This window comes from Leucoraja erinacea, chromosome 23 (assembly GCF_028641065.1).
Source record: "Leucoraja erinacea ecotype New England chromosome 23, Leri_hhj_1, whole genome shotgun sequence".
Classification (NCBI taxonomy): domain Eukaryota; kingdom Metazoa; phylum Chordata; class Chondrichthyes; order Rajiformes; family Rajidae; genus Leucoraja; species Leucoraja erinaceus.
In genome coordinates, this window is record NC_073399.1 from 22,855,002 (window position 1) to 22,870,480 (window position 15,479).

Sequence of the window (15,479 nt, forward strand, 5' to 3'; positions counted from 1 at the left end):
CAAAGTGGGACAGGCCCGAGACCCTGGCGTGATGCAACATCTCACCTTCAACAGCAGCAGAAGCAGGCAAACGATCGCCGAACTCTGCCTCGGGCTCACGGCCATTGCGGTCCGGATCCGCCCCCACTTCTACTCCCAGAGCGGGGCCAAGAAAATTGAAGATAGACACAAAATGCAGGAGTAACTCAGCGGGACCGGCAGCATCTCTGGAGAGAAGCAATGGGTGACGTTTCTGCTCAAGACCCTTCTTTTCAGACTGAAGAAGAGTCTCAACACGAACGTCACCCATTCCTTCTCTCCAGTGATGCTGCCGGTCCCGCTGAGTTACTCCAGCTTTGTGTCCATCTTGAAATGATGTCACGCGCTCCAGACGGCTGTGTGTACGCATGGAATCGCACCTGACATTCGCTCGACTGTCTCGGCTCAACGCGACCACGAGGTCGCGTAATTTGCATGCCAAGGACACGTAAGTGGGACTGGCCCTTAAAACTCTAAGCTAATTCTCACATGACAAAGAGGGCATGGAGATGCAGCTGCTTAGCAACAAAAGAGAATAGCATGAAGTGATTGGTCTTTACCGCTATTTGAAATGGGTCATAAACATGCTGACATTGCTCCCCATATAAGGAGAACAACTCACTGAATCCACCTGGAAAGAAAAAGCTGCCACAAGCTACAAACCAAATTAATTTAGGACATCGAGCTTTTAAAAATAAGTTCCTTGTTTTCAGACCATTCTGTGGGCTCCATCATTCTTTAGTGCTGTGAGATCCTCCAACTCTTGGAGCCTGCAACATCTTGGCACTATTCCAATTAGACCCTCTGATCATCCCCAATTTTGAACCCACCACCACTGGTGCCGACAGCAGCTGCCTCACTGCTAAACTTTGGATTTCCCTCTAAATCGCCTCACTTCTTACTCCTCCTTCAGGACACTCCTTAATCCACCCCTGTTGACCAAGTGGTCTTAATATCTTGTACTTGGCTGTAACTCAAAATCTATTTCATAGCATTTTTGTGAGGAGCCTTGGGGTTATTTTATTGCATTAGCAGTGTGATAAAAATGCAAGTCTGTTTTTGTCATTGCTAAAGCACTTGTAGTGTGATCGGACAAACTGAGAACGGACTCTCCTGAATTGAACTTAACAAGCATGTTCAGCAAATAAGTCTCTTTACATAATATCTCTAGCAAAATCTGATTGATACAAAGCAATTAGACATAATTAAGATAATAGATACACATCATTTGATTCGGTGTGGACCTAACTAACAGTGCAGAGCTTGTGGTTGATTAAATGTGTAATATTAGTAATTTTGTCTATTCAATTTTGAAATATGGGCATTGGTGGAAAAACTACATTTAATTTCCCATTTTCCCTCTTGGTTCCTCTTTCAACTTGATGATGAAGCTTCTTAGATTGTTACAGCCACTGTGCGATTATACCATTCCTCAGCACTGACTGACCTGAATTGGCTGTAACAGCACAGAGTATAATCAATGAAATAACAGAGAGCATATGCTGCAAGACCTCAATGCTCAGCTGTGTTATAGGCAGCAGGACCAATCACTGTAAAAAACAAGTCCTATCTGAACTTTGTGAGTCAGGCAGCTTCTGTGGAGGGAAATGGACAGATTACATTTTGGGTAGGGACCCTTCCTCAGAATGATCAGTCTGAAGAAGGTCTTGACCTGAATAATTGTCTGTCCACTCCCTCCATAAATGTTGCCTGACCTACTGAGTTCCTCCAGCACTTTGTGTTTTGCTCAACTTTCCTGCAGTTTCTTGTGTCTCTTGGTTAAAGAATCAATCATAGTTGTAAAAACGGGTGATGCGTGAGCTGGTTGAAAAACGGATTATGTATTTATGTTTTTTTTTGCTCAGGATTCCAGCATCTTGTGTGTCTGGTATCAAACCTCATATCCACTGAATTGCTTCACTGGGTTGTATTAGTATCTGAGGAAGTTTGCTGACTGGAAGCTGACTGCTTTGTTTCCACATCACAATAATCCTGAAGCTGTAACTTAAATGCAATTTCTTTCAAATTCTTGCACCACCCACAATCTCAGTAGTGCATTCTAAATGTGCAAAGGTTTTATCCCAATCAGTGCTTGGGTACCCACACTGCAGCATAACAGGGAAATTGGAAAGCTGAGTAATTGTGAAGTGCCTGAGCTGAGCTGGTGAAACGTTTAAGTGTAAGTATTAGATAAAGTCTTAATGTAATCAAAAGTTTGTTGCAATTAAATTAAAAACGAGCTGAAGGACGAGTTCTTTTTTAAAGGAAGTTGAGCCAAATGAAAGCTGTCAGGATGATTTCTTCAGCACAATCCTTTCAAGGGTTATTGTTTGTTCAAAACCCTTCAGATAAAGCATCAGGAGTTAGAGTGAAACAGGATGGCATTCACCAACGAAGATCTTAGAATATTGACATTTTGGCCAATATTTTTTCTCTATAGGGTTGTTTCTGCAAGTTACTCACAAACAAATATCAGGAAAACGAACTTCTAAAATTTGAAAATACCATTTAGTCATTGGTTAAATGTGAGTCAGTTATAGTGATTTTTGAAAGTAATATCTGTACTCATAAAATGCCTTCATGCATCACATATAAAGAATTATGCAGAAGACCACTGTAGTTTAAGTGCTGGATTTGTAGCATCTACTTTAGAGTCATGTGCCTGATCTTCTATTCAGTAAGATCGTGGCTGATAGTCTATGTTTTTGGCATTTTCCTGCACTTACTGTAGCCGTTTTTTCCTTGATTAAAAGAGCATTAGTACCTCCATTAGCATCTCACATCAATATTTATTCTGCCATTACTTCAAGAGGTTCAATCGCCGTGTTGAAGTCAAGCCGGTGTCCTCAAACCAGGGGAATAAATGTTAGCATGTTTATAAAATGCTGTCAATATACTGAGGGAATTCACCTCCAACATATTGTGGCAATCTATATCCCACCCTAACCCAACCATGGCCTTGGACAAATTATGTTAGGCCGTCAATTCTTTTGAGGCAGCAAGCCCTGATATCCTGTTCATCATCGCTGGTGACTTCAATCAAGATTACTTCAAGAATGTACTTCCCAAATACTATTGGCATGTCCTCCGCCCATTAACACTGTAGACCACCGTTACACCACCAAGTAAGCTGATTGCTCTCCATCCATTGCCCTCATTATGGCCCAAATGATCACCTGTCTGTGCTGCTCCTGTGGCTCAGGCAATAGACAATAGACAATAGGTGCAGGAGAAGGCCATTTAGCCCTTCGAGCCAGCACCGCCATTCAATGTGATCATGGCTGATCATCCCCAATCAGTACCCCATTCCTGCCTTCTCCCCATATCCCCTAACTGCGCAATCTTTAAGAGCCCTATCTAGCTCTCTCTTGAAAGTATCCTGAGAACCGGCCTCCACCGGGCAGAGAATTCCACAGACTCACAACTCTCTGAGAGAAAAAGTGTTTCCTCGTCTCCATTCTAAAAACCCCTTATTCTTAAATTGTGGCCCCTGGTTCTGGACTCCCCCAACATCAGGAACATGTTTCCTGCCTCTAGCATGTCCAAACCCTTAAAGGGCTTTCTCACGGTGCAACCTGACGCAAGACTTAACAAGAGTTTAACATCGTGAGAACCTCCTGCGATAACAGTACGGCATTCGTGGACCACCGAGGACCTCCGTGGCGCTAACGGCAGGTGGTCGTGTAACTTGTTAAGATCAGGAGAAAACTGAAACATTTTTGAATTTCTCCAAGAGTGACTTGAGCAGCGTTGCAACATTGCATGAACGCAGATGCCAGTGCAACATTGTATGAACGCAGGATGCCAGAGGCCCAGGAGCCGGTGGTGAGGGAGGAGCGACCTTCGTGTGGTGAGTTAAAAAACCCATCGCGGGGCTTGTTTCAACAGAGGCCCAGGAGCCGTTGGTGAGGGAGGAGCGACCAAAATCTGCAACGTTCCATTCGCAGATCACACTTCAAATTAAGGGGGCTGGTGGAAGCCTCTGATTGGTCGAACGGACTAAAGGAAGCAGCCGTTACAGGACTAGAGGAAGCAGCTGATTGGCTTGTATCCCGGGTAAGGCTTTGTATTGTATCCAGGATAAGGGGGAGAATGAGGGCCAGGGCAGTTTACTGTTCTGGATGTCAGATGTGGGAGGTCATGGAGTCTGAGTGCCCTCCAGACGTCCACATCTGCGCCAGGTGCGTCGAGATGGGGCTCCTAAGAGACCGTGTTAGGAACCTGGAACAGCAACTCGATGACCTCTGTCTGCTCAGGGAGAGCGAGGAGGTCATAGATAGGAGTTACAGGGAGGTGGTCACTCCAAGACCACGGGAGACAGAAAACTGGGTCACAGTTAGGAAGGGCAACGAGCAGAGGCAGGGACTGGTGAGTACCCCGGTGGCTGTACACCTTGAAAATAAGTACTCATGTTTGAGTAAGGGTGGGATAGACAGCCTACCTGGGGGCAGCGACAGCGGCCGGGCCTCTGGCATAAAGACCGGTCCTGTTGCTCAGAAGGGTAAGGAAAAGAAGAGGAGGGCAATTGTAATAGGGGACTCTATAGTCAGGGGATCGGATAGGCGATTCGGTGGACGCAGACAGGAGTCCCGGATGGTAGTTTGCCTCCCTGGTGCCAGGGTCAGGGATGTGTCTGAACGGGTCCAAGAAATCCTGAAATGGGAGGGAGAGGAGCCTGAGGTTGTGGTACATATAGGTACCAACGACATAGGTATAAAAAGAGAAGAGGTCCTGAAAGAAGAATTTAGGCAATTAGGTAGAGAGTTAAGGAGAAGGACTGCAAAGGTAACAATCTCAGGATTACTGCCTGTGCCACGCGACAGTGAGAGTAGAAATGGAGCGAGGTGGAGGATAAATGAGTGGATGAGGGACTGGTGCAGTGGGTATGGATTCAAGTTTCTGGATCATTGGGACCTCTTTTGGGGAAGGTGCGACCTGTACAGAAAGGACGGGTTGCACTTGAACTTGAGGGGGACCAATATCCTGGCGGGGAGATTTGCAAAGGCTATTGGGGAGACTTTAAACTAGTATGGTTGGGGGGAGGGACTCAAATTGGGAAAGCTTGCAGTCAGTGTGTGAGGCAGGAGGCAGAGAATGGTAGCACTCTGACCCAAAATGTAGGGGAGAGAGAAGAAAAAGACAATAAACAGAGAATAAGAGAGGGTGGGTTTCTTAAATGTGTATATTTTAATGCTAGGAGCATTGTAAGAAAGGTGGATGAACTTAGAGCCTGGATTGACACCTGGAAGTTTGATGTTGTGGCGATCAGTGAAACATGGTTGCAGGAGGGCTGTGATTGGAAACTAAATATTCCAGGATTTCGTTGCTTCAGGTGTGATAGAATTGGAGGGGCTGGAGGTGTTGCATTGCTTATCAGGGAAGATATTACAGCAGTACTTTGGCAGGATAGATTAGAGGGCTCGTCTAGGGAGGCTATTTGGGTGGAACTGAGAAATGGGAAAGGGGTAGCAACACTTATAGGGGCGTATTATAGACCGCTAAATGGCGAGCGAGAATTGGAAGAGCAAATATGTAAGGAGATTGCAGATATTAGTAGTAAGCACAAGGTAGTGATTGTGGGAGATTTCAATTTTCCACACATAGACTGGGAAACACATTCTGTAAATGGGCTGGATGGGTTGGAGTTTGTAAAATGTGTGCAGGATAGTTTTTTGCAGCAATACATAGAAGTACCTACTAGAGAAGGGGCGGTGCTGGACCTCCTGTTAGGAAATGAGACGGGTCAGGTGGCAGAGGTATGCGTTGGGGAACAGTTCGGGACCAGTGATCACAATACCATTAGATTCAATATAATTATGGAGAGGGGCAGAACTGGACCTAAGGTTGAGATTTTTGATTGGAGAAAGGCTAACTTTGAGGAGATGCGAAAGGATTTAAAAGGAGTAAATTGGGACATTTTGTTTTATGGGAAAGATGTGGAAGAGAAATGGAGTACATTTAAAGGTGAAATTTTAAGAGTACAGAATCTTTATGTCCCTGTTCGGTTGAAAGGAAATAGTAAAAATAGGAAAGAGCCATGGTTTTCAAGGGAAATTGGACACTTGGTTCGGAAAAAAAGGGAGATCTACAATAATTATAGGCAGCATGGAGTAAATGAGATGCTTGAGGAGTATAAAGAATGTAAAAAGAATCTCAAGAAAGAAATTAGAAAAGCTAAAAGAAGATATGAGGGTGCTTTGGCAAGTAATGTGAAAGTAAATCCAAAGGGTTTCTACAGCTATATTAATAGCAAAAGGATAACGACGGATAAAATTGGTCCATTATAGAGTCAGAGTGGACAGCTATCTGCAGAGCCAAAAGAGATGGGGGAGATATTGAACAATTTCTTTTCTTCGGTATTCACCAAGGAGAAGGATATTGAATTATGTGAGGTAAGGGAAACAAGTAGAGTATCTATGGAAACTATGAGATTCAAAGAAGAGGAAGTACTGACACTTTTGAGAAATATAAAAGTGGATAAGTCTCCAGGTCCGGACAGGATATTCCCTAGGACATTGAGGGAAGTTAGTGTAGAAATAGCAGGGGCTATGACAGAAATATTTCAAATGTCATTAGAAATGGGAATAGTGCCGGAGGATTGGCATACTGCGCATGTTTTTCCATTGTTTAAAAAGGGGTCCAATAGTAAACCTAGCAATTATAGACCTGTTAGTTTGACGTAAGTGGTGGGCAAATTTTTTGGCATTGGCTTTTTTAAATGTTTTATGTAATTTATGTTTTTATGTGTCTTGAGTTCTATGTGCAAATCCTTTTCAGTTCCAGGAATCTGAGCGTTGGAAGCAGGATGCCAGAGGCCACTCAGCCACTCTAGCCTACGATGCATTCCCTCAACAGCAAGAATGTCCTTCCTCAAATTAGGGGACCAAAACTACACCCAATACTCCAGGTGTGGTCTCACTAGGGCTCTGTACAACTGCAGAAGGATCTCTTTGCTCCTATACTCGACTCCTCTTGTTATAAAGGCCAACATGCCATTCGCTTTCTTTACTGCCTGCTGTGCCTGCATGCTTACTTTCATAGACTGATGAACAAGGACCCCCAGATCCCGTTGTACTTCCCCTTTTCCCAACTTGACGCCATTTAGATAGTAATCTGCCTTCCTGTTTTGCTACCAAAGTGGATAACCTCAGATTTATCCACATTAAACTTCATCTGCCATGCATCTGCCCACTCTCCCACCCTGTCCAAGTCACCCTTCATTCTCATAGCATCGTCCTCACAGTTCACACTGCCACCCAGCTTTGTGTCATCTGCAAATTTGCTAATGTTACTTTGAATCCCTTCATCCAAATCATTGATGTATATTGTAAATAGCTGTGGTCCCAGCACCGAGCCTTGCGGTACCCCACTAGTCACTGCCTGCCATTCTGAAAAGGACCCTTTAATCCCATCTCTTTATTTTCGGTCTGCCAACCAATTTTCTATCCATGTCAGGACTCTACCCCCAATACCATGTACCCTTATTTTGTCCACTAATCGCCTGTGTGGGACCTTATCAAATGCTTTCTGAAAGTCCAGGCACACTACATCCACTGGCTCTCCCTTGTCCATTTTCCCAGTTACATCCTCAAAAGATTCCAGAAAATTAGTCAAGCATGATTTCCCCATCGTAAATCCATGCTGACTCGGACCGATCCTGTAATCCAAATGTGCGGCTATTTCATATTTTATAATTGACTCCAGCATCTTCCAAACACCTATGTCAGGCTAACTGGTCTATAATTCCCTGTTTTCTCTCTCCCACCTTTCTTAAAAAGTGGGATAACATTAGCTACCTAAATGGGCTACCCTCCACCTCACAGGAACTGATCCTGAGTCTATAGAACATTGGAAAATTATCACCAATGCATCTACGATTTCTAGAGCCACTTCCTTGAGTACCCTGGGATGCAGGCCCTGGTGGTTTAACAGCCTTCAGTCCCATCAGTCTACCCAACACCATTTCCTGCCTAATGTGGATTTCCTTCAGTTCCTCCATCACCCCAGACCCTCTGGCCACTACTATATCAGGAAGATTGTTTGTGTCCTCCTTAGTGAAGACGGATCCAAAGTACCTGTTCAACTCATCTGCCATTTCCTTGTCCCCCATAATAAATTCACCTTTTTCAGTCTTCAAGGGTCCAACTTTGGTCTTAACTAATTTTTCCCTCTTCACATACCTAAAGATGCTTTTACTATCCTCCTTTATATTCTTGGCTAGCGTACCTCATCTTTTCTCCCCGTATTGTCTTTTTAATTAAATTCTTTGCTCTTTAAACATTACCCAATCCTCTTGCTTCCCGCTCATCTTTGCTACGTTGTACTTCTTCTCTTTTATTTTTATAATGTGCCTGACGTCCCTTGTCAGCCATGGTTGCCCCTTACTCCCCTTGGAATCTTTCTTCCTCCTAGGAATGAACTGATCCTGCACCTGTATTATTCCTAGTAATATCTGCCATTGTTGTTCCACTGTCATCCCTGCTAGTCTATCTTTCCAGTCAACCTTGACCAGCTCCTCCCTCATGGCCCCATAGTCCCCTTTATTCAACTGTAACACTGACACCTCCATTCTACCCTTCTCCCTCTCCAATTGTAGATTAAACCTGACCATATTATGGTCACTACCTCCTAATGGCTCATTAACCTCAAGTTCCTTTATCAAATCCGTTTCATTACATTACACTAAATCCAGAATTGCCTTCTCCCTGGTAGGCTCCAATACAAGCTGCTCTAGGAATCCATCATGAAGGCACTTTACAAAGTCCCTTTCTTGTGGTCCAGTACCAACCTGATTTTCCCAGTCTACCTGCATGTTGAAATGGTTGTAGGCAATGGTTGAAGTGTGAGGCACCATTGGAATACAGCAGTGGTCTGAGGTGGCAAAGGATCTATTTCAGGACTCCTTTGAGTGGGTGGACATGAATATGTTCAAGACCTCTTCAACCAGCCTGAATGAGTACACCTCAATTGTCACCGGTGTCATCAAGAACTGAGTAAATTACTTCATTAGACAAAGATAATGAGTGTGCAGCCCAGCCAGAAACCTTGAATAACTGGGGATATTTACTTTCATTAAAATCCAGATTCAATGTTTTCAAGAAAAACAATCCCACACTGTACTTGAAGGCTGGAGATGATCTCAGCAAGGTTATCAGAATGCCAAGAGAAACTTTAAAAAAGCTGATGTCTTTGTTTATCAGTTTATTATTTTTATAATTGTGTGTACTGAGATAAAGTGAGACATTTTGTTTTTTAAGCTATCCAGGCAAATCATACCGAGCGGAATAGAACAGGTAGGGCATAGGTAAAAGGAAACATCGTTCAGAATATTATGTTACAGTTGCAGTGAAAATGCATATAAAAAAGTGCAGAGCACACGTGGTGGATTGGGTGATCAGAAATGCCTCCTCAGCATATGAGAGAACCGTTTAATAGTCTGATAACAGAGGGGAAAAAGCTGTTCTTGACTCTACATACTTTCAAGCATTTGTTGTTTCTATCCAATGGGAGGGGAGAAAAGTGGAAATGACCGAGATGTGAGTCAAGAGTCAAGAGAGTCAAGAGTCAATAGTCAATTTAATTGTCATTTGGACCCCTAGAGGTCCAAACGAAATGCCGTTTCTGCAGCCATACATTACACACAAATAGACCCCAGACACAACATAATTACATTTTACATAAACATCCATCACATAGCTGTGATGGAAGGCCAAAAAAACTTATCTCTCCACTGCACTCTCCCCCCCCCGATGTCAGAGTCAAAGTCAAAGCCCCCGGCTGGCGATGGCGATTGTCCCGCGGCCATTGAAGCCACGCCGGGTGGTGCGAGGTCGCACACCGGGTCTTGGTGTTGGAGCCCCCGGTGTGCGCTCGCAAAGTCCCGCGGCCATTCCAGCCGAGCGGGGCGGTGTAGTGAGGCCCCGCTCCAGGAGCTCTTCAACTCCGCAACACGGGCGGGAGAATTCGCCGTTGCAGGAGCCCCGAAAAGCAGTCTCCCTCCAGGGATCCGCGGGCTCCTGGCGCCGCCGTCCGCAGACCCGCAGCAGCAGCCTCCGCATCAGCAGCAGCAGCGGCATCGGCAGCAGCAGCAGCAGCAGCAGCAGCAGCAGCAGCAGCAGCAGCAGCAGCCCTCCTCCACCGCTCCAACCGCTCCGGACTCGGCCAGCCCCGCGACGGCGACGGTGAGTAGCACCAGAGTCCCCGGCTTCTTCCTGTTGGAGGCCGCTCCTCGTTGCGGCCTCAACGACAACGGAAACCCGACGAGAAAAAGGTCGGGTCTCCAGTGCAGGGAGAGATTTAAAAAGTATCCCCCCCCCCCTCCCCCACCCCCCCCCCCCCCCCCCCCACACACACACACCCAACAAAAAATAACAAAAACTACATTAAAACACAGACAGAAAATAATAAAAACGCGGACAGACTGCAGAGGCCGCTGCTGGCCAGAGCCGCGCCGCCTACCGCCTACTATTGAAGTGGTCTTCAATAATGTTTCCTGGTTTCTGGAGGCAGTGTGGTGTCAATTGAACCTGTGGTACTGAAGCTGTAAGGAGCTGCTCTACTATCTGTGCCATTGTGCCACCCACTCCTCTTGATAGTTTATTTTTTAGAGAATCAATGGGTTGGTTTAGTACTACAGTCAGCTCTTTTAATGAGGCCTACTTGATCTTCTTCCATATTCCATATTATCACATGGACATTTTAGTGTGAACAGTCTGTGTCTCATTGCTATCAATGCAGCATTAACCAAGTCTAGAACCCAGTAGTTATTGGATTTTTTGCATTTTTTCCTTTCCAATACTATATTGATCGTACCGCGATTGCTATGAGTAATCTTTCACTCTTGTTGGGCTGTTAACTAAATATGGTTTATTTCTAACTATAACACACCTTGTCTCTTTTACAGATGCTGGAAATGTGTGCCACAAAATTCTCAATTAGTACATATTTCTATAAAATCAGCTTTACCAATAATAAATCATGTTAGCAATCAAATCCTTGTGAAATTGCACACATTGGAATATTTGCTGAGCATTTCCTTACACAGTTCATCTAAGCGAGGCTGACATTTGTCCAGTGACCATTTTGCAGCAGATTACATCCCAGATGGAAATGGGAGCTCCATTGGGGGGGGGGAGGCTGCAATATATGACCTTCACTACTCACTCACAGCAAAGCTGGGGGTATGTATGTCAAGCAACATTTGGCAATGAGATCACAAATGTAGATCTACATTGTCAAACCAATGCCATTCACACATCTGCCAAACCCTTAGTTTGGTGCTCAACATCATGAAAACTGATTCAGTAAGGCCTTTGACAAGGCCCTACCTGGAAGGCTGGTTTTAAATGCATGAATTTGGCTGACAAACAAAATATCTCAAATATTAGAATTGTCCTCGCTTCATGTGAATGGAAACCAAGCTGAAGTTTGCTCCTTGGATCTCACACTCTGGGAGATCAAAGTGCAGGACATCTTGTTCAAAATAATATTGTTATAAGAAATTTTAATGGTTCGGAATGACTGGTGTCACTGGAGTTAGTGAGAGTCTAGGCCTCACTCAATGCTTTAAAACCTTTCATGTATACATAAACATCGTGAAGGTCATAGAGTAATAAAAGGCACAAAACTGAACCTTTCAGCCTACCATCCTTATTGACCAGATGCTTGATTGTGTCAGGAGTTATAGGGAGAAAACAGGAAAATGGGGTTTGCTGAGAGGGAAAGATAGATCTACCATGATTGAATGGTGGAGTAGACTTGATAGGCCGAATGGCCTAATTCTGCTCCGAAAACCTATGAACTTATCTTTGGGACATGGGGAAAAAAATGGAACTGCTTGTTAAAATCTATGTGGTTACAGGGGGAATGTGCAAACTCCTCAGACAGATCTGGAGGCCAGGATAGAACCATTCATGCCATACTGAATAAAAATATGTTGTGTGGACTTACCTGATTATTGGTTTAAGTAGTGGTCTAATGGGCTATTGTTAAATGAAAGGTGATGAGTAAAACAGAGATAAATCTCATTATTACACAACTACAATTAAGAGAGATTCATTGGGCATAATCCCAGCCACAGAGACCCATATTTTGGAAAATGATTGGCAAGTTTATGCGCAAACATATGAGGATTGTGACTCCCAAAAGACATCAATTGTCATAACAAAACTATGCCTTAGTCTTACCCCAGAGGTCAGGGAACTGGGTGGATATTGAAACTACATGAGAGTAAAATCCGGAGGAATTCCTTCATCTTAACAGTTGGCACACTCACAAAGCATGCACTTGTGGTAACACTTCACAGCAACACCATTCATCGGGTGTTGCATGCCAATTGCTGAAACTGCAGCATATCCAATGGATTACATGCATAAGCACGTTACACCATGCTGTAAAATCATGTTGCACGGTGTGCAGCAGAGACTTGCTGTTTGCTATTGAGTAGCATGTAAAAATCTTATGTTGGAATCAGCCGTATATTATTTGATCTTTATTACATTACAGTGTGGGTTGCCATCTGTATTTGCAGCGGGCCGCCCTTGTGGAGGGTGTATAGTGTTAAAAGGCCGAAACACCCAGTGATGCAAGGGTACACTACTGATGATGTGTCCTGTGCCCAACTATCCTGAAGGTTACACAGGCCAAGATATGTGTATCACCCCCCCGCCCCCCACCGATGTTGAGCGTCTACCACTCTCAACAATCAACGGATGTCGTGAAATGCTCCCCACCTATTGGCACAAGGGACTTTTAACATCTAGTCCTGTGTATTTGATTCTTATATTACAATAGTGAAGTGACCATATCAGTAACATAATTATTAAAACTGGATGTATTCAAGAGAGAGTTGGATATAGCTCTTAGGGCTAATGGAATCAAGGGATATGGGGAGAAAGTAGGAACAGGGTAATGATACTGGATGATCAGTCATGATCATATTGAATGGCAGTACTGGCTCTAAGGGCCGAATGACCTACCCCTGCACCTATTTTCTATGTTTCTAAGTTTATGAAATTAGTTGGAGCATCTTAAGCACCTTAAGTTTGTGATGCAGATGCTGCCTCACCCGCTGTGTTTCTCCAGCATTTTTGTCTACCATAAGTTTTTGAAAGGTGCGTTAAGACAAACATTTATTTCTAGAATCAAACAAGAAGAGAGCAAGTATTATACTATTGCACTTCATTGTGATATTTTTCTGTGGGATGTTTAGAATTGGCTTTGGTCATGAGAGAGGCAGATACGAATTAACTGGGATATTGTTTTTCTTTTTGTATATAGTTTGATTTAATTAAGCATGAAAACAAGATATTCAGTACACTGAGGTCACACTGACCATCAATCACCTGTTCACACTAGTTCTATGTTATCCCACTTTTGCATCACTTCCCTACACATTAAGGGCAATTTACAGAGACCAATTAACCTACAAACTCGCACCTCTTTGTGATGTGGGAGCAAACCAGAGCATCTGGAGGAAACCCATGCGGTCACAGGGAGAATGTGCAAACCAAAGATCTTAGAGTGCAAACTTCTTACAGACAGCAGCTAAGCCAGGATGGATCATGGTTCTCTGACGTTGTGATGCAGCAGCTGTAACAGCTGCACCACTGTTCCACCTCATGCTGTGTCTGTTTATTTTGCTTCTGCTAAGCGATTGTAGCAGAAGTGTGGTGTTACTGCGGTGTTTACTTAACAATATAACAAAAGGATGTACAGTTAAACCATCAGCTCTCCGAGCCTGCTCAACCATTCGACAAGAGCATGGGTAACCAACCTCAGCACCGTGTTCCCAATGTTATTGCCATTTCTCTTCACTCCCTTGTTATCTAGTAATCTATTGTTGTTTCAAATTGCCTTCCTACTTGGCCGTCATTTGTACGTCACGCAGATGGCGCGCAAAGATTTTGTACATCACAAAATCCCGCAACGCCACGCGCTGCCGCGCGTCACTGCCTATGTCATCACGCACCATGTGCGCATCACGTGCGTGTCATGACGTGCGCGTCCTGCGCCGTGATGCGTAAATGATGTCGCGTAAATTACGCGCAAATTATGGCTAATTGGGACAAGCCCTTTAATGACTGAGCTTCCAGTCCTCCAGGTGAGAGAATTCCAAATGTTGTCTTCCTTGCACCCCTGAACAGCCTGCCCCTTCTTGTCTCTTGCAAGTTTATGCAATTGTGGGCATTGAGCACAATTAACATTGAGTACAATGAATGCAATGTTCCTATAAACATGCTTCCTATGTCAAGGAAAGGATAACCTGTAATGTGACCAAAAGGCAACCATGAAGAAGAACCTCTGCAACCTCCTGTGGTTGTCCAGAACCAAAGGATTCTCAGAATGCCCTTTGACTGGGCTGTTGCAATCCCAGCCAAGGTTTCCATGTTATTCGGAATAAACTGCTGTCTGAACCAAAGATCTTATAGCGAAGCAAGATGGGTTACTCTCACGCAAACGTGTAGTCCGTTCATGGGCGGATTAATGGGCGATTTTATGACCCATTTTAGCAACCTGCCTCCGCCATCTTGTTCCGCCATCTTGCTTCCGGCCAAAGATTGGATCCGCAGCGGGGAGAGGGAGTGTGGGGTCCGGGGCAGCGGGAGTGTGGGGTGCGGGGCAGAGGGAGTGTGGGGTCCGGGGCAGAAAGAGTGTGGGGTCCGGGGCAGAGGGAGGGCGCGGCACTGGGGCAGCGGGTGAGGGAGTGTGGGGTCCGGGGCAGCGGGAGAGGGAGTGTGGGGCCCGGGGCAGCGGGAGAGGGAGTGTGGGGCCCGGGGCAGCGGGAGAGGGAGTGTGGGGTCCGGGGCAATGGGAGAGGGAGTGTGGGGCCCGGGGCAGCGGGAGAGGGAGTGCGCGGCCCGAGGCAGCGGGAGAGGGAGTGCGCGGCCCGGGGCAGCGCGAGAGGGGATAAGGCCTAGTGTGTGTGAAGTTGCGGGGAGGTTTACAATGTTTCTTATTTACAATGTTTCTTATTTAATGTCCCGTGTCTAGTCTGAAATAAAGTTCATTATTGGATCAGAATATAATTGTGTGTGTTATATGATTATATACATTTATATAATTTTCAGGTATGTGTGTTTATAAACATTTTATTCTTTAACAAGAATTAACAGAATTATGAACTAACAGAATTATGAATCTAACCCTATATCACACACAAAAACTTCCCCCGCAATGTCAATTTCCCTGCGAGTCGGGTCGGTTCCGGTTACTACAAAATCAACTCAAACACTGTTTGTGAGTCATTTAAAAAGAAATGATTTAAAAAACATTAAAAAAAGACAATTACCAGAGACAAATTTTATTCTTGACAAGAAGTATGAACTGACAGGTTTATGAATCTAACCCACACAAACTGTTGCCCCGCAACATTGATTACACTACGAGTCGGGTCGGATCAGGTAGGCTCAGGTTGCTAAAATGGGCGTGGAAAAATGCCCAGGATCCCCTCCATAGCGTAC